General features: G+C 49.0%; 1 long non-coding RNA gene across 2 annotated transcripts in view; it reads right to left on the bottom strand.

Annotated features, from left to right (window-relative positions):
- LOC114592664 (uncharacterized) overlaps nt 1-21,321 on the bottom strand; it is a 97,039-nt gene that overhangs the window by 11,080 nt on the left and 64,638 nt on the right. The window contains exon 3 of one of the 2 annotated variants that reach the window (XR_013391656.1): nt 15,078-15,241. This is a non-coding gene — a long non-coding RNA (uncharacterized LOC114592664). Of the gene's footprint in view, nt 1-15,077; nt 15,252-21,321 lie in introns of both variants that reach the window. The other variant, XR_013391655.1, reaches the window with a different exon arrangement.

The following is a 21,321-nucleotide window of genomic DNA, read 5'->3' as shown; positions in this document are numbered from 1 at the left end:
GCCTGCATCAGAGAGCGAGGAAACGGTCAAAAGGAAGGTCAGAGGCAGCGCGCGCGTGCCAAGTTCAAATGTACAAGAGGGTGGCGCAATGAGCAGCCCGGATAGGGAGCCAGGTCCTAAAGCCCGCCGAAGGGAGGGGGAAGAGTCCAAGGGGTCCGCCTCCGAAGCGTCCAGGAAGGAAGGGACCCCGGGGGGTGGTAGGACCCAGAGGCGGAAAGAGAGACGGAAAAGGTGGAGTAAGGCTAGGGTCTTAAACTGGTGTACAGGGGGCGGAGATTCAGACGGAGCTTCGCCGGTCTAGTGTCTAGACGTAGAGGCGCACGCTAGGGTTTGAAAATGGACAATGTACTTTAATAAAGACTTTTGTATATTACCGCTGGCTAGCGTTGGTCCTCTGTGAGCTGGGACCTGGAGGCAGTCTCTGACAGTAAGCTCCGTCTCACCTTTTCATCAGTTTTCTTCACCGAAGGAGTCGCTGCGTGAGTATACGCAGCGTGGGAAGAAGACTGGTGCCTCGCGAGCTCACAAGAGTCAGGCGAAATGACTACCGAACAGCAAATAGCTGCCTTGCAAAATGCGGTGACACAACTCAACGCGGAGGTAATCGCATCCAGGAAGAGAGAAGACGAAGCGGCTGCTGCCTGCAGAGATCTCCAAGCCAGGTTGGAAGTGCTTGCGAAGCAGGGGCAACCGGGACCCAGATCCGAGGGGATTGGGTTGGGCAGGAGAGGAGGCAGCCTTGTATCGCAGTTCGATGGGAATTTACAGCACTACCCCAATTTCCGAGCAGACGTGCAGTTTGCGCTGAAACTGCTGGAAAAAGACTTTAGAGATGAGCAAGAGCGGGTGGGGTTTATTCTGTCTCATCTGCAAGGGGACGCGAAAGCATGGCTGCACAGTCTGTGGAGAGATAAGGATCCAGCGCTCCGAAGCGCAGATGCATTCATTAAAGCAATGGATTCCTGCTTTTTATCAAACATTGACGTTGACATTGCCCGGAAGGACATATTTGGGCTAAGACAAGGGAAAGCCAGCGTAAGGCAATTTCATTCCCGCTTTTTTGCATTAGTCAACGTCCTGGGTTGGGATAAGGATTCTCCGCCTGTTAGAGACCTCTTTTGGGAGGGGTTGAGCCTGCAGATCAAGGATGAGATCGCAAGGGGGGAGAGACCCACAACCACTCAGCAAGTGGTTGAAAGAGCGTTAACAGTGGGTGTGCGGCTGGAAGAACGCCCATGGAGCAGAGAAGAAGGGCGTTGGGGACGCACACCAGCGAGAGGGCCCCCCCTCTTGCCCAGGGATGCAGCGCGTGCGCAGTCCATGCCTCCACAGGGAGGGGGCGAAGAGCCGATGGAGATTGGCGGTGCTAGGGCTCAGTCAGCAACCAGAGCCTTAACACCGGGAGCAGTCAAAACGAAGCCGCCTAGAGGGAACAGGAAGTGCTATATCTGCGACAGTGGACAGCACATGGCGAAAGAGTGTCCCCAGAGGCTCCACAAGCACACTGCAGCTTCATTGACAGTAATGGAAGCAAATCAGCAGAGAGGACCACAGCAGGGAAACGACGGAGTCTGGCTGGAAACGGAGGCACTGGGGCCCAGCCAGACAAGTCAATGAAGAAGTCCCCAGAGATTTTGCAGCCCACAGACCCCCTCCCGCCCAAACCAGTAGTGCAGCTCACCGCATCGCTCCAGCTACCCAATGGACTCACCTTAGAAGTGCCTATTACGATTGACTCTGGCAGTAATGCGGACTTTATAGGACTGGAGTTTATTCAGCAACACAACATAGCGCTACTGCCAGCCACACTGCCCCTGAAGGTGGTCACAGTAGATGGCAGGGAACTGCTGGGGGGGCAGGTGGTACAGCAGACTCCACCTATGGTGATGCAAATTGGGAATCACCGGGAAGTCATCAGCTTCAACGTCACCCAATTGTCGGACACGCCCGTAGTTTTGGGCATGAGTTGGCTGCACCGGCACAGCCCAGCATTGGCTTGGTACCAACGCCAACTGACTTTTGGCTCCTCCTACTGTGCGGAACATTGCATCCTACCCAGCCCAGAAGGGGAAGAGGATGACCCGCAGCTACATTTGGGCACGCTGCAAGCAGTGCCTCTCAAGTATGCGGAATTTTTGGAGGTATTCTGTGAGAAAGAGGCGGACAAGCTGCCCCCGCACAGACCCTATGACTGCAAGATCGACCTCCTGCCGGGGGCGACGCTGCCAACCGGGAAACTGTATTCCATGTCTGAGGATGAACTACAGGAACTCAGGGAGTTCATAGAGCACAATTTGAAGCGCGGGTTCATCCGGGAGTCAAAAGCGGTGGGAGGCAGCCCAGTATTCTTTGTGAAGAAGCGGGATACGCCCCAAAAGAGGCTGGTGGTGGACTATAGAATTTTAAACTCGAAGACCAGGCCCTCGGCCTTCCCCATGCCCAAAATAGACGACCTGCTCGCGACGGTGAGGAAAGGGCGCGTTTTTACCAAGTTGGATCTGCGAGGGGCGTACAACCTGATTCGCATGCGGGAGGGCGACGAGTGGAAGACGGCCATGTTCACGCCACTGGGCACCTACGAATACAGAGTTATGCCCTTCGGATTACAAAATGGCTCTCACTGTTTTCAAGCCTTCATGCATCACGTGTTGGCGGGACTCCTTTACAAGAAGTGCGTATGCTTCCTGGACGATATCCTGATATTCTCGGAGTCGCGAGAAGCGCACGAGAGGGATGTCAGGGAAGTTCTGCAGAGACTGAAGGAGCACAGGCTGTACGCCAAGCTGGAGAAGTGCCAGTTCGACATGACGGAGGTGGATTTCCTGGGCTACAAACTGTCGGACAAGGGGCTCGCCATGGACAGCGCCAAGGTTCGCTCAGTATTGGACTGGAAAAGCCCGCGCAATCGGAAGGAAGTCCAGCGGTTTGTCGGCTTTGCCAACTTTTACCGCAAGTTCATCAAGGGGTTCGCTATGCAGACGGCGGCCATCACCGACACGCTCAGCTCCAAGAAGAAGAAATTCATCTGGACGGAGCAAGCGGAGCAGTCCTTTCAGAAACTCAAGCGCCTCTTCGCGTCCGAAGAGCAGCTGCTGCATGTGAATCCCAGCCGACCGATGAGGGTGGAGACGGACGCCTCAGACAGAGCAGTGGGAGCCGTCCTGTTGCAACAAGACCAGCAGGGGGACTGGAGACCGTGCGCCTTCTACTCGAGGAAGCTCAGCAAGTCGGAGCAGTATTACACCATCTGGGACAGGGAGTTGCTAGCCATCCATGCAGCGTTCAAGGCATGGCGGCACTTCCTTATCGGAGCCAGACACACAGTGCAGGTCCGCACGGACCACAAGAATCTAAAGTACTGGCGCACGGCGAGGTTCCTGAACCAGAGGCACATTAGATGGGCGGAGTTCTTCGCGGACTTCGACTTCAAGATAGAGTACATCCCGGGCGACAACAACGTGATGGCAGATGCATTGTCCAGAAAGCCGCAATACCTCGAGGAAGCGGCACCGGCGGCGGCCAAGCACATTTTCGCACCGGAAGCCTGGGCATGCGCTTCGGCAACCGTGGACCTGGACGCCGTGCGTCAAGCGCTGCAGGAGGACCCCTTCGCACGGACCAAGATGGAGGAGGTGCACAAGGGCACGGCGAAGGACGACGAGTTCCAGATAAGAGACGGGTTACTCATCCGCAAGGGAGCGCTCTACGTGCCGGGAGACGACCTCCGCGCAAGGGTAATGCAGCAGCTACACGACGCTCCCACCGCCGGGCACTTTGGCAAAGAAAAGACGGTGGAATTAGTGGCCAGAGACTTTTGGTGGCCCAAGATGCGGGGGGAAGTAGCGGATTACGTCTCGAGATGCGACACCTGCCAGAGGGCAAAGTCAGTTCACAAACCGCCGGCGGGGCTGCTGGAACCATTGCAGACACCATCGGAGCCGTGGGAGAGGGTGGCCCTGGACTTTGTCACGGACCTGCCCAGTTCGAGGGGAAAGACAGCAGTGCTAGTGGTGGTGGACATGTTTACCAAAATGGCACACTTCATTCCGTGTGCGAAGGTGGCCACGGCGGAACAGACCGCCAAACTGTTCATAGACCACGTGTTTAAAGTCCACGGTCTGCCACGGTCTATTCTCTCCGACCGGGGGCGACAGTTCATCTCGAACTTCTGGCAGAAGCTGATGGGCATCCTGAACGTCAAGATCAACCTAGCGTCGGCGAGACACCCGCAGACCAACGGACAAGCGGAGAGGGTCAACGCCATCATGCAGCAGTACCTGAGATGTTACGCCAATCAGCAGCCTACCACATGGGTAGAATACCTGCCCCTCGCAGAGTTCGCTTACAACAATACGAAGCACGTGTCGACAGGGCTGACGCCGTTCTTCGCCAACAACGGGAGGCATCCCAGAACCTTCCCGGGTTTAGAGAGAGTGGGGGAGGGGGAGCCACAGGCAGCGGAAGCCTTAGCATCAGAGTTGCAGGAAGTCCACGAACAGCTTAGGAGGCAGTTAGAACTAGCTATTTCAGGAGCCAGGCACAGCGCCAGACCCGCTAAGAGAAGGGCCCAGAAAGGGAGGGGCGCCAAGAGGGGGGCGCATCAACGAGGTCACAGAGATTTTAGACTCGAGATGGGGGGGAGAGGGAGTAGAATATCTCCTAGCCAGAGAGGGTACCCCGGCCAGTGCCAACAGTTGGGTGCCGGACTATGCCTTGGAGGAGCCTCTGCTCAAGGACGAATTTCATGCCCTCTTCCCACACAGGCCCATGCCAGCCGAGTATTTCGACGACTGGCTCTTCACACCCACACTTTCAGCCAGCACGTTCCAGGGGTTCGCCTCGGACGAGGAACCGGCACCAGACACACGCTCCCCGGAGGGTTCACCCGCGGGGTCTGCCTCAGACCGCTCTTATTGGTGGGACGATCGACCAGAGGAGCAGTGGCGCAGGAAGTGGCTGGGGGGTCCGGGGCAGACATCACCCTCAGAGGGGAACGAGGGCGAGACGGACATGGACGTGTGGGGGGAGGACGTGGGGTTCGAACACGAAGGCAGAGACATGGAAGCAGAGGAGATCGACGCCAACGAGTGCACGGAGAACGAACCAGACCTGGCCGGTTTGCTGTACAACACGGGGGACGAACTGTATCCGGCACTCACCCCCGCTACGACGGAGCACCCAGTACCCACACCGGAAGGAGGGGAGGGGGGAAGGGGGGGCTTCGAGGGGGGGATGGATGTCAGGGGCTCAGGAGCAGAGGGACAGGAGAGGGAGGAATTAGAGACCGAGGGGGAGGAATCCGAGGGGGAGGTGAGCGATGAGAGCCGCCCGAGGTCTCTAAGTCTCTCCAGCGAATCGGAGGATTCACAGAAAGGGGCTCCCGTGATCAGAGTTAGGGGGTTGCCAGAGGGAACACCTCAGGAAGGAGGGGCCAGAGGGGACTCAGAGAGCAGCAGCTGGAAATCGGGACCAGCGTCCCCACTGGAGAGCAGTAGGGGGGAGGAGTCCCAGGCAGCGGCATCAGGCAGCTTTCCGTCGGCGGAAGGACATGAGTCAGGGTTAGCCACGCCTGCATCAGAGAGCGAGGAAACGGTCAAAAGGAAGGTCAGAGGCAGCGCGCGCGTGCCAAGTTCAAATGTACAAGAGGGTGGCGCAATGAGCAGCCCGGATAGGGAGCCAGGTCCTAAAGCCCGCCGAAGGGAGGGGGAAGAGTCCGAGGGGTCCGCCTCCGAAGCGTCCAGGAAGGAAGTGTTGGGGATAAGCAGTGTCCCGTGCACAGCGGAATGATGAAAAGTACGTGCCAACATGCTCTATATTACTTTATTTACAGTTCAAAGCTGGTATATTACAGAAAGACATCTTGCCTCTGCCGGAGCAGAAAATGCATCCTCTCTCCTCTAAAGCACGGAGAGAATCACACTGAACTGCAAAGAACAGTGAGAAAACAGGAAACCAGTGTACGTCATATCCAGTCATATCCAGTCTCCTTTCCCGTGAGAAAACTCCAACAGTACAGACTGTGGAATGTAAACACCTGTCTCGTGACAAGCCCTTTCGCTGCTCAGTGAGGGAAGCAGAAACCAACATCCTCCCCCTTTCTGTGAACATCACTGGGCAGCGTGTTGGTACAATATCAGTACAAACCCAACTTCTGCACATAGGTACAGTGTTGATCCCTTGATACAATCTTGGACAATACATCAGCAGGAATTTCATTACCTGGCATATAGGACACCGTTACGAGTCCCTTCTGAATACGTTCCCTAGCATGTTGCACCTTCAATTGCAAGTGCTTCGTGCTTTGCTTACAACCTTCAGAATTCAGCAAAGCCAAACATGCTTTGTTGTCCTGGTAAACCTGGATTGGACATTTGACAGGAATTTTCATGTCTTTGCACAATTGTAACAACCATTCACAATCCTTAAGTGAATAAGACAGTGCATTCAGTTCAGCTTCACAAGTACTTAAGCTAACTGTTGTTTGCTTCTTGCATGACCAATCAAATAGACCCTGATTGTACTTATAGCAAACTCCAGACGTACTTTTCCTGTCTGTAGTGTCACTTCCAAAACTTGCATCTGCAAAAATCTCAAGACCACCAGACTTCTGATTGTTAAATCTCAGTCTGTAATGCATAGTGCCTTTCAAATACCGCGCTATGCGTTTCAGAGCTTTCCAATCCTTAACAGTAGGATTGTTGACTTGTCTGCTTAGCAAATTACAGCTAACAGCAATGTCTGGTCTTGAACATCTGGCAATGAAGTTTAGCTTGCCTAGCACACTTCTGTACAGTGTAGTGTCAGAAAATGCTTCTTCAGTGTCATCTACCTGATAACCTGTTGTCATTGGTGTGTCTACAGGGTTAGCATCCATCAGGTTTAGTTTGCTTAACACATCAGCAATTTTCCGTGACTGGTGTACTAGAATGTTACCATCTTGATCTCTCTCTATTTCCAGAGATAGGTAGTTGTTTACCTCACCAAGATCTTTCATGTCAAAGTGCTCTTTCAGTTGAGCTAGGGCGTTATTGTACATTGTGACATCCTTCCAAAAGAATAAAAGATCATCAACATAAAACAAACAGTACAGTTTCTTTTGCCCCTCCTCTTTGACAAATACACATGGATCAGCTTTCCCTTGCTGAAAACCTAGAGAAAACAACACTTCAGTGAGTTTTGTGTGCCAACACCGTGCACTTTGTTTGAGACCATAAAGGGACTTTTTCAGAGCACAAACAAATCCCTGTTTTACCTGTACGCCATCAGGTGGAAGCATATAAAGTGATTCATCCAGAGATCCGTACAGAAAAGCTGTATTCACATCATGGTGACTAATGTGTAGATTTTCCTCTGCAGCTAGCTTGAGCATAAGCCTAATGCTCTCATACCTCACTGTGGGTGAGTAGGTCTCGTGATAGTCTTCACCTGGTACCTGTGCAAAACCTCTGGCTACCAATCTGGCTTTGTGTCTGACTATCTTGCCATTTTGATCTGTCTTCGCTTTGAAGACCCATTTGCTTCCAAGCAATTTCATTCCTGGAACTACTGGAACAAGGTCCCATGTTTTGTTCCTTTCCAAGGAATCAAGCTCAGCCTTCATGGCATTTAACCATGGCTCAGCTTCCTTTGAATCCAAATCCTGGATTTCTTGGAAACTTGAAGGTTCAAATACCTTCTTGGAGCTTTTAACAGCTGTTACTGCTATCTTAGCAAACTCATCAGCAAATCTCTTTGGAGGTCTGCCTTTTGTGGCTCTCTGTGACCTGCGAATTAGCCTTAAGTCTTCAACACTCTCCTCTTCCTTCTTAGGAGAAAAACGACCCATCGTGAACAATGGTTCCTCCAATTCTTGATCAGAGCTTTCTGAGGGTCGCACAGAGGCTTTCGCACTCTTGAAATCCTCTGAATCACTCGATTCAGTTTCAGACTCAGACTCAGAACCTTCATCAGTGGGTGTGGGTTGTTGTGATTGCTTTTGACTATCCTCAGTCTCATCACTGTCATCAGGATAACATTGGAAAATACTCACATTCTCCCCCCACTTGGCATTGTACTCAACACTTCTTGTGAGCTTAATTTCCTTAGAGTCAGTCATCATTATTCTGTAAGACCCTTTCTGATAACCTAGAAAGATACCATGCAAACCACGCTTGTCTAATTTGGAGTTTTGTGGTGAGCGAACCCACATGTCAGAACCAAAAATCTTCATGTGTTTGATGTATGGCTTCTTGCCAAACATCTTCTCATAGGGGGTACAACCAATCGCTGAAGATAACCTGCGATTGTAACTGTAAACAAAACACGAGAGAGATTCGGCCCAATAACTCTCTGGAAGATTGGCATCATGCAGCAAGGTTTTTAACCCTTGAAGCAATGTCTGATTTGCCCGTTCCGCAAGTCCATTCTGCCATGGCGAGCGAGGACTAGACAAATCGTGTTGAATTCCTTTCTCAGTCAGAAAAGCTTCAAACTGCTGAGAAGTGAATTCTCCCCCGCGATCACTGAAAAGAATCTTTATCTTCTTACAATGCACATTTTCCAACCAAGCACAGAATTCCTTGAACCTAGGAAAAGCCTCTGATTTCTGCTTGAGATTGTACACAAAAATATATTTAGAAAATGCATCAATGAGAACCATGAAGTACCTATTTCCACCCAAAGAGGGCGCTAGTGGTCCAACCAAATCAGCATGAACAACCTGGTATGGTTCTGTAGCTTGCCTACTAGACACCTTACCTTTCGCAGCCATTTTCACCTTGTTTGCTGCGCATGCCTTGCACTTCATGTGGTACCTGCAGGGTTTAATAGTCATACCTTCAACCAAGGCAGGCATTTTAGATACTGCCTCAAAATGCAAATGACCAAATTTTCTATGAAAATCGTGAATACATTCTGCATGCAAACTTTTGTTAGAACCTGCAATGCAACAAGTGTCATCCTGCACAACATCATCATAATACAAAACAAACAAACGATCAACATATTCAGCATGCAATACATAATCATTTTTCTTTGTGATGATGCACTTCTTGTTCTTGAAGGACACGTCAATGTTCCGCTCATTCATCTGTCCAACGCTAAGCAGATTATGTTTCGCTTTCGGCACGTAAAGTACATTCTGTATCGATAAGTCCAAACTGTGAAGAACAACAGTTCCGTAGCCTTTACTGGGAATAGTGTGGTCATCCGCCTGGTGAATCGCACCTTCCTGCGGTGTAAAAGATACAAACAGTCTCTTATCGTTGCACATGTGATGCGTTGCAGCCGAATCAATAACGAAGAAAGATCTAGACGTCTTCTGGACCTCTGCAACTTTTGGAGCGAAGCGTGAAACTATAGCCTTGTGCTGCGTTGTCCTGGACACCGGACCTTTGCCTTTGCTCTGGCCTTTTCCACGCGATGAGCTTCCGCTGCGCTGCTCTGTCTTGGCCCTGGGATATTTGCATTCCCTCTTCATATGGCCTAGACGTCCACACGAGTAGCATTTCACTGCCTTCAAAGCTTTGGCGCCATCTGGTGGTTCCACTGCACTATGGGATGACGACTGTGAAGTCTCCCCCTTGTTGATGCAGCCAGCACCGCGGCGATTTGCTTCATTCTGAATCATGGCAGTATCACAGGCTACTGTGAGTTGAGCATTTGGCTGATCAGTGGTATCAAATTCCCCACTTGCCTCATCCAGCCTTGTGCAGCTAGCCATCATGACTCTGGCATTAGCCTTCTGCGTCATCTCTGCTGCTTTAAATCAAGCTGCTTTATACATGCTGCGTCTGTGTACAGCTGCTTGAATCCAAAAGCAAAGTCAAAGCAGCCTCTGCCTGTGAGCCTGTGCCGCTCTGCTTAACTGCTTTGCTTATCTGCAGCTGCTTCATATGGCATTCCAAAGGCAAGTTCAAAAGTGAAAGTTCTCAAGTGCTTTCTCTATGCTGCCTTTATTTTGCTGCGTCACATTTCTGCAGCTGCTTTGCTCCAAGAGCACTTTTAAAAAGTTACTTTCGATTTCCCCCAGCATAGGAAACCTTACTCTTTTAGCCTTTTGCCTGTTCCACGGCAAAACGGCTTTAAAAGTTCAAAGTCCAGCCATAAAGCCATTAATTAGAAGCTGGCAGGCTGCCCGGAGCAGTAGCACATACCTTCATCAATCATTTTGACGCGCAGAGCAGATACCGTGCGATCCGTCCCTCTGCATTCCGATCCTTTGCTCCTTTGTTCCTTTGCCAGGAGCCCGACTTCTGGAGTCCATTCTCAAAACACTGCGTTCTTCTGGGCCCATAACCAAATGTTGGGGATAAGCAGTGTCCCGTGCACAGCGGAATGATGAAAAGTACGTGCCAACATGCTCTATATTACTTTATTTACAGTTCAAAGCTGGTATATTACAGAAAGACATCTTGCCTCTGCCGGAGCAGAAAATGCATCCTCTCTCCTCTAAAGCACGGAGAGAATCACACTGAACTGCAAAGAACAGTGAGAAAACAGGAAACCAGTGTACGTCATATCCAGTCATATCCAGTCTCCTTTCCTGTGAGAAAACTCCAACAGTACAGACTGTGGAATGTAAACACCTGTCTCGTGACAAGCCCTTTCGCTGCTCAGTGAGGGAAGCAGAAACCAACAGGAAGGGACCCCGGGGGGTGGTAGGACCCAGAGGCGGAAAGAGAGACGGAAAAGGTGGAGTAAGGCTAGGGTCTTAAACTGGTGTACAGGGGGCGGAGATTCAGACGGAGCTTCGCCGGTCTAGTGTCTAGACGTAGAGACGCACGCTAGGGTTTGAAAATGGACAATGTACTTTAATAAAGACTTTTGTATATTACCGCTGGCTAGCGTTGGTCCTCTGTGAGCTGGGACCTGGAGGCAGTCTCTGACAGTATGTGAACCAAACCACGCCTCAGAATGTGAGACGTCACACAGAACTGTTTAACCCTGTAAGTTCTGATTCTCCTCACAGGTAATTATCCCTGTTGAACCCCGCAGGGATGGGGCGGATGTGCCTTCACCCGCACGTCGTCTGATATCTGCCGCTCGCTACAGTGGAGGCAGGGGCGCTGGGTGTTTAGCATTGCACGGATTGGACACGCTCCGATGCCAACGCCATGAGTGGGAGCATTCCTGTTTTTCAACAATGATTTGCATTCAGACTTTGAATGGACTTTTGTCGCTCTGCTACAGAAGATGTGAGGTGAGCGTCTCATCTTTTTTGATACTTAGTTCTGTTGGGCCAACGCCCTCCCTCACTTGTCCGAATGGAACTTCGCCGCAGTAGCAGAGTACAGCAGAAGCAGACTCTGGTTGGAATGCAGCATCGAGAAGATAAGAAGTCAACAGAGCGACGAGCTGACTCACGCAGCCGTATCCTTCAGCAAAAGCCAGATGCAAGGACCAGAGGGGAGGAGGAGGAGGAGATATAGAAATCGCTCCCATTCTCACACGACAATACATTAGGTAATTAGGCAATTAAAGGCACAATGTCACACTGTGCAATGAAAGAATGAAACACTGCAGTACTGACAGCTACTTCATGATATGGCAAGCCTCATGGAGAAAGAGTCAATTAATGAAATGGAAAGCAAGTGAAACTTTATAAAAAACTAGAGAATTTGATGTTTAATGGCGCGGTCCTTTGTGGAGGGCTCTAATTATTATTGGCAAGGTATCAGCTTGTTTGAAGATATGGAGAGACTTTGTTCAAAGACATGATTAAATATGTTTTCGGCTGGGGATGCTAAAATGGTGCAAATGATGGCATATGAGAAAAAAAGGGGTCCCTCTCAAAGGGGGCTGAAGACAGCCGACAGATTACAACTGGGGAATATTTCACACAGGAAACCACATCTGCTTGCATGGACTTTTGTCGTATGTGGATTTATAAAGTGAAGATGAATCTTTGATCTTAGGGCCCAGGGGGAGCAAGCTTGGATTGTAGAGGAACTGAACAATTATTAACTGTGAAATATATCCCACGGTGTGGTCTCTTACAGAAGATTCTTCAGTTTGGGAAAATATCAGTTCGTTCAAATACATTACATTTGTCTTAATTTTAAATAAACAAAGGAAAGCTGGAAGACAGCCCAGAGTCCTGGAAGATAAGACGGTGGAAAGAAATAGGGCTGCCTGAGGAGGGACTGCACGGAAAACAATTGATGGACAACAAGAAGAGGAAATTGTTCATATTGCATGTTAATTTACATATAGATCTGTTAAATACAATGAAAGTTGCATACCAGTGGCTGTCAAGATAAGATGAAGCATTAAGATTGGGATGATATTGGGAATAAATAAAAGAGAGAAAAGTAGGAACAAGAAACAAACAAAAAAATTCTCCTGGCCAGCCAGAACATGGTTTTATTTTTTGTATTATAATGTGGCAAGATTTGGTATTGTATCAATTGGAGAAGTATTAATGAAAGGTTAATAATAATAAAACTTTGGAGAATTAGAGGAAACATGACAAGCAGAAGTAGGAGGAGGAGGAGGGAGAGGAGTAAAGGGACAAAAAAGAGGACATTGGGATGGATCTGAAAGTGCTCTTGTGGAACATAAATGGACTTAATAATAAAACCAAAAGAAACCAAATAACACACATCTTGCTAAAACAAAAATTGGACATTATATATTTGCAGGAAAACATAGAAAAAAACAAGAAAAGGGAAGTTGTTTTGTATATTAACCCCAAATTAGATTTCAAACAAATATTCAAGGATGGGAAAGGCAGAATAATAGGGGTGGAGGTCAAATTAGCAGAGAACAATGGATGAAGGCTGGGCCAGGAAATTGGTCCACTTTCCGGAATAAATCACAGAATCACAGCGTCAGAAGGGCCCCCAGGGGCCATCTAGTCCAACCCCCTGCAAGGCAGGGATTGCAGCAAACGCCCAAGAGCGAACCAGGCAGATGTGGAATTGGGGAGGTTGGAGGCAAGTTGTATCTCCACTCCCCAAAGATTCAGCCCCTTTCCAAGACTTCAGACTGGCTGAATTGGAAGGGACCCCCAAGGGACATCTAGCCCCTCCTGCAATGCAGACCTATTCCCCCCCCACCTCCCTCATACCCCTGATATCCACTTCTTCCTGCCTTATTATTCTCCATTGCTGAGTCTGCCTGATCCTTATTTAACACCAAGCAAGTACCTGCTTGCGTTCACGTGCTTCATTGGGAGTTAGATGTGAGCCTTTCTATAGTTTTCACTTCCTTAGTTGCCTGGTATTAACTGACATATTGCTTGGCTTTTATCTGGGATAGATTTTGTTCTGACTCAATCCTGGAATCCACTCCATCTCCAAGGTCAGTCATCTCTTTGGTCAATCAAATGCAAACAGAAGCGAAAACAAAAACAAACCTGACAGAAGTTTTGTTTTGACATTTAGAAGTCCTGGGCAGTTAAGACAAGCCTGGTTATTGTTTGAAAAGGCATGACTAGATGAAATACATTCACAGAGAAAACAGCTGTTATCCTGTTGCGTTCTGAAGGCAAAGGAAGGACTGGACCTGCTTAATACAATAGACATGAGGCTTGACCAGCAAGACTCTGGGAGGCAGTGCGATCCCCACTCCCTGGCCCAGTCCGTTTTTATTCACAAAAGAACTTTAACATAACGTTTGTAAGAACCAATCTGATTTCCTCTGAGAATTTCAAAAAATCCCCACGTGGGCGCAAAGTAGATCAGAGGAGGCCTCTTAACTACAAAGAACTATTTGCTATTTGAGCATTAATACATGTTTAGGCTAAAATAAACAGGAACCCAGGAAGAATGCATTTAGCAAACCCAGAGGTAATAAACAGGCAGTAAAAGGAAAGAAAGGACAGGCAAGGAAAGAGAGGCATTTTACCATCTCCTTGTGAACTCTGTTTCCTGGCCCCAAAATCTACCTAAAGACTAACAAAGCTGCATCAGAGCTACCTCCTTATCTTTATGGCCCAGGATGCCTGGTCTGTATTAGAATGCTTTATACGTGACAGTCAGGCATAGAGAAAACGGGGCAGAGGTTTGTGGGATTTATCAGAAATCAGGTCAAATGATTCAAACCCAGTCAAAGCGATGCTTTCACCGCTGACACAATGGCTTGCTTCATTTTTCATAATTCCTCATAGCAATCCTACATGACCACCACATTATCCCTCCATGCAGGGTTCACGGTGGGAATGTTAGAAGCCCAGGTGCTGTTGGTCTCCATCCAAACAGTGGAGGTTCATCACATAGAGATTTCAAAACAGTTCTTATCATCCAACGTCCACGCCTTGTGTGTGAAACAAACGGCAACATCTTCACCTGCCCATTCCCCATCAGCAGTTGCCTCAATGTGGTTGGTCTATATTTATACGCAAATCATTTTCTTCACTTTGAACCCCCTCCCATTTTCATGAGAAGACCAACTCTGTATTGTTTCATTGGTAAGAGAAGAGGAACACAACGGAACATCTAAACACAACGGCCACAAGAGCTCCTGACTAGGCATTCAGTTTTGCAATGTTGAATATTCTCTGTTCTCTTCTGTTTCCCCCTTTTTTCAGTTGAAAGCAATTCATGAACCCAGGACTCATACACTGACCACTAATGATGAACTATATGTTTTAGATATTCCGGCAAATTTATTCTGCTATTGTAAATACAAATGACATGAGAAGACTTGGCCTACATATTTGTATCATTTATTAGTCCTATTATCCTTGTTTTTAAAAGCAAATAAAAAGTTATTCCACAAAGAAAAGAAAAAAGCAATACACAGAGGCCTCATTTGCGTTCAATCTGCAAAGCAGGATCAGGTTCCTTTCAAGAGTTGTGTCTTCCAGTGCTGCATGATTGATCAGTGAGTTGTCTGACAGATCACAGAACTGGTTTAAAACCTTTTGAGCTGCCAATTCATCACGTTGGCCGGGGAGCTGTGACCTATTCCTAGCTCAAATTGCTTGCAGAGGACAAAGGCTCAGGCAGGCAGGCAGGTGGGGGAGCCCGAAAAGGTGCCCCCCTTCTCCATCTCCATCCGCCTGCCTGCCTCCCCCCACCCCCTAGCTGAGCAAGCCCCAATTCCTCTCTGGCTCCATCCCTCCACATCCCCATCTCCCCTCCCCTGGGACTCACCAGATCTCTCGGAGGTCCCTGGGAGGGAGCGCTCAGAGGTTGTGGGGAGGGATGCGGGAGACAGCCTGACCAGGTCATGCGTCCATCTTCCCTCTTCCATCTCCTCTAGCTTTGCAGGATCCGTCTCACTCATCCTTCCTGAGGAGTCAAGGAGCCAAAAGAAGCTGCAGGGTCCTGGGAGAGAGGAAGAAGCAAAGGGAGCCTCAGAGGCCCTGCAGGGATTCTCCTGCCCTAGATATTCTCCTGCCCCTGGAGAAGCCCAAATGGGGCAGCCCCTTCCCAACAGAAGCCCCATTTCTAAATCTCTCCAGTGGATGCAGTTTCCCCTGCTTGCTCCTCGCCCCACTTCTTAAGGCTGGCAGGGTCTGCACAGTAGTGACCTGAGAGTAGATCCCATTGAATTCAATGGGGCTTATGCACAGAACTTGGTGCCAAAACCAGTCACCATCCTGTCCCTGAGCCTGAAAACTGCAACCCCAGAGCATGGGCAGGAAATAGACGAGTGGCCATTACCTGTAGGTGCCCCCATGCTAGGTGCTTTGTATAGAGAGCCCTGCAGACGCTCTTTGAGCTCCCTCATCGCAAGCCAGGCAGATGTTGTGGACATATTTGCCTCTGTCTGGGGTTGCATGGGGACCAAATCTGTATGTGGAAGCAGAGGAGGATCCGGCGATGCCACATTTTTGAAATGCAGCCCTCCCCCTTCGATATTCCCTCTGCTAATACACCATCTTTGCAAGTCTCCAGTCTCAAAATGTGGCCCCCACAGTGGCATGGAAGCCGTCAAAGTATAGATCCTGCGCATGTGCTAAATCTGTTGTGTTCTTAAGAACACCAGGCATGTAGACCCTGTAAAAACTCCAGAGGGGAGCTTTACTCTCTTCTTGTTACAAGATTCCCAAAGTCTTAGGGTACCTTGATATAACTAGCCTCTTTTAAGATTGCACCAATTTCCATTTCTTGCTTATCAAAACCTAAAGACCCTCTGTTAGATTTCCCCCAGAAGGTTTTACAAGGATCTGTCAGGATGATAAGAATTTTATTACAGTCAGAAAAATGTTTTCCACATCCTCTGTTAGTAGCACAAGCCACCCGCTGACGGATAATCCCTCCTCATTTGTCCCAGAATATTGGGAGAAGGAGTCTTCTATCCTTGCTTTAGCATTTCCTGAGGACACACCTGAAATTTGCTTTCACATTACTTAGCCTACTTGCTTAGCCTGAATAGGGGAGAGACATGTGTTGTTGCATCTGGGACACAGGAAGTGGTCCGGTTGTGAAGATGCAGAAGGGATTTTCTTCTCCCTGTGCTCCCCCCACGTGGGAATGTTCCATTCTGGCTGCAGCCTCAGTTCACAAAAGTGACTTATCCCTCCCTCTGAAGGGGGTTTCTTTGCCTGCCCCTCCCCCCAAAAGGAAGCAGCGCCTGGATCCCAAAGGAAGAACAGAGCTGCTGTTACCAGAAAAATCCGAGGGTTCCCTTGGACAAAACAAAGACACCAACCAGAGCAAATTGGAAGCAAATCAGCAGCCTGTAGGCTTGGTCTTTATTGAAGAAAAAAGACTGTCACGACAGGACTCCCACCGCCCACAAGGTGAAGCAAAATGGAAGCCCCAAACAAAGGGAGACCCCAACTTTTATTAATTGCTAATCCCCTTAGCTACACCCCCAGAATTACATCATATTTACATCATGATTATATTAAAACCAGGAGGAGTCAGGGGAGGGGTCGCACAGGTAATCGGAGCACCCTGACACCTGGCCTGAGCCCCCTCCCTCCGCATGAGTCATTTTATGAGAACAAAGGGGAAGGTGGTATTTCCTGCCCCCTGAGGGGAATCTGGCCATGGTCCCTTTGTCACAGTTTGTGTCGAATACACTAATGTGTGCAGTCCATTGTGTCCATGATAGCTTTCTGTCTGAGCCCATCAAGATGGCTATCAAGGCTGCCGTGTCAACTGGGAAGGGCTGCAGAGTACGTGCTTGCTCGGTCGAGGGATTATGGCCGACTGGTATCAGGCCACCCCCCTTTGACAGTCCTTGAAATGTGGAGCAGAATAAAAGTGGTCCGGTGAAGATCCGATATACGGTTGACGAATTTATGAAGAACACTGTCCTCGAAGTTCAAAGCACTTTCACCTTTCCGGAAACGGGTTGCAACATTTTGATTAAATCAGTCATGGTCAATTGAACTCGGAAACTTTGTATTTTGAGAGCTGTCAAAGACAGTGAAGTGGTTGCCGGTTGCCTGCAGTACCTGCGTGGTGGCCACAAGGGGCGCTGTTCGGTAATGCTGATTGGCTGGAGCGGCAGCCGACTGACGCGGAGTTCAGGCGGCCGGTCTACCAATAATAAAGATAGGGCGAGGTGGAGTGTCCCGGTCGACTAAGGGAAAATATACGGGGAAATAAGGGGGTTCCGTGCGGAGTTGTCAAATAGCGCTTCCTTACTACGGAAGGCTTTTTTTAGGGGATGCTCCTCTACAAGGGGCATCTCCAGGCTCGGAGAGGTGAGGGGGGTGTGGTGCTTGTGCATTACAATGTAATGAAGGGGGGGGGTCTCCTGCTACAACTGCATATTTCCTGTGAACTGGCCCCCTCCCTGGCTTGGCAGAGAGGACGAGGGAGGACCCTCTGCTCCCTGACGTGGAGGTCTCTCCCCCCCCCCCCGCAGGCATGATCTGAACAGGGACCCCCAGGCCCCCTCCCTGCCCCCCTGGGACCCCCTTCTCCCCATGGCACCCTCAGGGGGAGGAGAGAGGAGACTCACCCGAGTCCAGGAGGGGCACCAAGGAAGCTTTTGCTATGGAGGGAGAAGAAAGCAGGAAGGGAGGGGGAGGGGGAATTTAGCCATGGAGGACCTTGACTCCCCGTCCTCTCTAGGAATCCAGCTCTGCTCCTTTTAACCCTTTGCAAGCCGAGGGCACCCCCTCCCTCTCCATTCCTGCACTTTCCCGCTTCTGCCCCTGCATTTAGGGGCTCCCCTTCCTCCCCCCTCCTCCATCTGTGCCAAGGACTCTGCCCCAAGGAGCCCACATCTGATCCAGACTAACCGCAAGGGAGACGGGGGGGGGGGGTTCCCCATTACTATTCTGCCACATACCCTTGGATCCACAGTTTGAAGCAGCTACATATTGTTAAACTTTAGGAATTCACAAGAAGTCACATCGTTGACGATCAGCTCACTGACCAGAGTCAGGAGCTGGATGGGGCATCTCCACAAGTTGTAAAAAGAGAGCCCAAGAGTGAGCCTAGCTCTCCTGTGAGTGTAATGGAGAGGTTAAGGAGCTACCCCCACACATCCAAGAACAGATCCTCACAAACACACCAACAGAACCTCGACCAGGAACTTTCTATCTTCTACCTAAAATACACAAACCAGGAAATCCAGGACGCCCCATCATTTCAGGTATTGGCACTATTACAGTGGGTGTCTCCGGTTATATGGACTCTGTTCTGAAACCATATGCCATCAGTGCTCCCAGCTATGTACGTGACACCACAGATTTTCTGAGGAAAATACAATCTTTAAATAATCTTCCCAACAATACTATACTAGCTACTATGGATGTGGAATCTCTGTATACCAACATCCCAACAGAATCCACATAGCGGAGAAGTCATCTAAATATTCTATGTGTGGAGAGAACATTGGTCAGAGCTCCCAGTCCATCTCCCATCAAGGAACGAGCTTCGTTCAGAGGGATACCATCACTTCACATGAAAGAACTCACAGTAGAGAGAAATTGTATCAGTGCTTTGAATGTGGAAAAAGCTTCAGTCAAAGCGAGACTCTCACTTCCCATCAAAGAATTCATACAGGGGAGAAACCCTATCAGTGCTTGGAGTGTGGAAAGAGCTTCAGTCTCAAGCACAGTCTCACTTCCCATCGAAGAATTCATATAGGTCACAAACCAAATCAATGCTTTGAATGTGGAAAGAGCTTCTGTCAAAGTGCCCATCTCACTTTTCATCAAATAATTCATAAAAGAGAGAAAAATTCTTAGTGTTTGGAACGTGGGGAAAGCTTCAGTCAGAGTGCTGGTCTAATTGCCCACCAAGTAATTCACACAGGGTTGAAAGCATTTAAGAACTCAAAGCAGGGTGAATAAAGAATAATAAATTCGGAATCTTATCCAACCCCCTCCAATGCAGAAATCTCGTTTCAAGCACCCGTGACAAATGGCCATCCAAATTCTTCCTAAAAAACCTCCAATAAAGCGGAGTCTACTCCCTTCCAATATAGTTCCTTTTCACTGTCCGCTCTTACTATTGGAAAGTTCTTCCTGGGGAAGCCAGGTGGCCTCTCTGTGGGCTACTGGAAAGAATTAAAGGACGAGCCTCTTCTGTAAAAGATATTATGAACCAAGTGCTGGAAACGGGACAAACCCCAGAAACCTGAAAAGAGGCAAACATTACCGTACTTGGATGCCCAAACAAGTTAAGGACATTACAAACCCTTAAAATGTCCGACCGATTTCATTATTAAACTGCGACTATAAACTGTTTGCGGACGCTGGCGCTGTGGGTTAAACCAGAGCCTAGGACTTGCTGATCAGAATGTCGGCGGTTTGAATCCCCGCGACGGGGTGAGCTCCCGTTGCTCGGTCCCTGCTCCTGCCAACCTAGCAGTTCCAAAGCACGTCAAAATGCAAGTAGATAAATAGGTACCACTCCGGCAGGAAGGTAAACGGCATTTCCGTGCGCTGCTCTGGTTCGCCAGAAGCGGCTTAGTCCTGCTGGCCACATGACCTGGAAGCTGTACGCTGGCTTCCTCGGCCAGTAAAGCGAGATGAGCGCTGCAACCCCAGAGTTGGCTACGACTGGACCTAATGGTCAGGGGTCCCTTTACCTTTATAAACTGTTTGCAGCAATATAAGCAAACATATTTGAAAAGTTATGAATGAGCACCTAGTTTTTAGAGGAGGAAAACAAGAAAAAAATATTCTGAATGAAACAGTGGGTGTATGATTTTTGTGGTTCATGCTGTGACCACAAACATGTGATCTGATGGTGAATTTGGGGTGACCCAATGCAAAAATCCTTTGGATCCATGGGCTTTTACCTCCTCTCTCCCAGGCAGCGTCCCTTACCTCTCTTCCAATCCCACCAATCAGCTGTTTCCTTTCAACACTCTCTTCCCTCTTGTTTGCCTTAGTGTCTTTTCCTTAGCGAGAGCAGTTTTTTGCTCCTCCTTTTCTTCTAATTTCTCTCCTTATTGCTTTAGTCTTCCTGTCTTCTCTCCTTGCAAGTTTGCTGTCTTTACCTCCCGCCTCCCAGGCAGTTTCCTTTACCTCTAGCATCCCTTATCTCTCTCCCCGATCAGCGGCTTTGTTTCAACACCCACTTCCCTCTTTTTTTAAAAAAAGTATGATCTGCTTTCTGCCCCTGGGCAATTCGCCCCAGGGACCACGCATTTGCTCCATAAGACGCACAGACATTTCCCCTTTTTAGGAAGAAAAAAGTGTGTCATGGAGCGAAAAATACATTAATACATATGGACCAAACAGGCAGAAGTATAAGACAGTAACAGATGCACTCAAGAAGAATTCGATTAGATTCCCGTGGGAATTTTCTGAGGGTATCACTTTTACAGAAGAAAATGTTTAGATCAGTGGACGAGTTGGGAAAATTCTGGAGGAAGTACAAAAAAAAACTAACTGGCGATTCAACGTTGGAGCGAGAAGAAACAACGCAGACACCACAAGAAGTATAGAGAGGCAAGCGCTTGCTACACTCCTTGGCAGCAAATTCCACTGTCGAACAGCTCTTACTGTCAGGAAGTTCTTCCTAATGTTTAGGTGGAATCTTCTTTCTTGTAGTTTGGATCCATTGCTCCGTGTCCGCTTCTCTGGAGCAGCAGAAAACAACCTTTCTCCCTCCTCTATGTGACATCCTTTTATATATTTGAACATGGCTATCATATCACCCTTTAACCTCCTCTTCTCCAGGCTAAACATGCCCAGCTCCCTTAGCCGTTCCTCATAAGGCATCGTTTCCAGGCCTTTGACCATTTTGGTTGCCCTCCTCTGGACACGTTCCAGTTTGTCAGTGTCCTCCTTGAACTGTGGTGCCCAGAACTGGACACAGTACTCCAGGTGAGGTCTGACCAGAGCAGAATACAGTGGCACTATTACTTCCCTTGATCTAGATGCTATACTCCTATTGATGCAGCCCAGAATTGCATTGGCTTTTTTAGCTGCCGCGTCACACTGTTGGCTCATGTCAAGTTTGCGGTCAACCA

Source organism: Podarcis muralis, chromosome 2 (assembly GCF_964188315.1).
Source record: "Podarcis muralis chromosome 2, rPodMur119.hap1.1, whole genome shotgun sequence".
Taxonomy (NCBI): Eukaryota; Metazoa; Chordata; class Lepidosauria; order Squamata; family Lacertidae; genus Podarcis; species Podarcis muralis.
The sequence above is the reverse complement of the archived record's forward strand: the minus strand, read 5'-3'. Positions and strand labels throughout refer to the sequence as shown.